The sequence below is a fragment of the Ranitomeya imitator genome, chromosome 1 (assembly GCF_032444005.1).
Source record: "Ranitomeya imitator isolate aRanImi1 chromosome 1, aRanImi1.pri, whole genome shotgun sequence".
NCBI lineage: Eukaryota > Metazoa > Chordata > Amphibia > Anura > Dendrobatidae > Ranitomeya > Ranitomeya imitator.
Genome location: NC_091282.1, coordinates 117,538,962 through 117,540,542, shown reverse-complemented (window position 1 = coordinate 117,540,542; position 1,581 = coordinate 117,538,962).

The window sequence follows — 1,581 nt, the reverse complement described above, 5'->3', positions numbered from 1 at the left end:
CTTTGTCGTGGGTTTACCCAAATCTCGCGGCTGTACCATCATTTGGGTCATCACCGATCATTTCTCAAAAATGGTGCATTTGGTGCCGCTACCACGGTTACCTTCTGCACCGGCCTTGGCAGCGTTGTTCATTAAACACATCTTCCGCCTACATGGTATGCCTGACAAAAGTGTCAGTGACCGGGGTCCCCAATTTGCGTCTCGGTTCTGGAGAGAGCTTTATCGTCTTCTCAGTATTGCGTTGAATCTCTCTTCCGCTTATCATCCCGAGACGAATGGGTTGGTAGAGAGGGCCAACCAGACCTTGGTCACATACCTGCGACATTTTGTTTCAGCCAGGCAGGATGACTGGGCATCTTTGCTATCATGGGCAGAGTTTGCGCTGAACAACGCCGTAGCCGACTCCACTGGACAAACCCCATTCCTCCTCAACTATGGTCAGCATCCACAGGTACCTGTGCCTATGCCCGTGTCTTCCGCAGACTCCAGGGTGGCAGACTAGGCTGTGGAGGCACGGGATATTTGGGACCGCACTCAGGATGCCATTCGGGCCTCTAAGGAGAGAATGAGGTCCTCCGCCGATGCTCATCGGCGCCCCGCTTCGACCTTTGCTCCTGGCCACTTAGTGTGGCTCTCCGCCCGTAACATCAGGCTGCGTGTTGAGTCCACTAAGTTTGCTCCTCGCTACTTGGGTCCCTTCAAGGTCCTCGAACAGGTTAATCCTGTGGTCTACCGTCTGGCCCTTCCTCCACACCTTGGTATCACCGACACCTTTCATGTGTCCCTTCTTAAGCCCGTATACATGTCCCGGTTTTCTGAGTCATCTGCCGAGACATCGGGTTCGTTTACGGACGATTCCGAGGTGAACGCTATCTTGGGGAGCAAGGTGGTACGTGGCAAAAAATTTTTTTGGGGTGGATTGGAAGAGTTACGGCCCTGAGGATAGGTCCTGGGAGCCTGCTGAGAACATTCGGGCTCCGCAGCTTATTGCTGCCTTCGAACGTAGCGAGGCCCAAGGAGGGGGGGCCCTGGGAGGGGGGGTAATGTTAGGGGTCGAGTTTCCTTTGCTGCACAGGGGGAATCTCGATCCGTGTCTGCTGCGGTCTCCCATTCTGCTTCGGCCGCAGTGGGCTCTGCTCAGCGGAGGCGTCGCTCCCAGCGTCTTCCTGGGACTGATTCTGTGCAAAGGGTTACTGCTGCCTTTTCTGGCTCTCCTGTTGTACCCTGCACTGATCTGCGGCGAGCGGGCTTCTCTGGGACTAAGTCCTTATTTGCACACACTGAGCATGCCCAGGGCAAGATCTCCCGTTGGAGATCGAGGGTCACATGCTCAGGTACTGCAGCACATCCCATTGGTCCTTTTGGCAGGTCCTGAAAGGGCAAAACTTCTGTAGCTGTTTCCTGTGCTGCAACTATATAAACTGCGCATGACCGCACGGCCATGCGCTAGTATTGTCTTGATATAATGTGTGTGTGTAGATGGATGTATGTCGATGGATGAAAGCTCCTAAGTATCCCTCCCTAGTGTTGTTGACTGCTCGCGGATGATGGTAGCTATCTAGCGCCCGACTAGCCATCTGC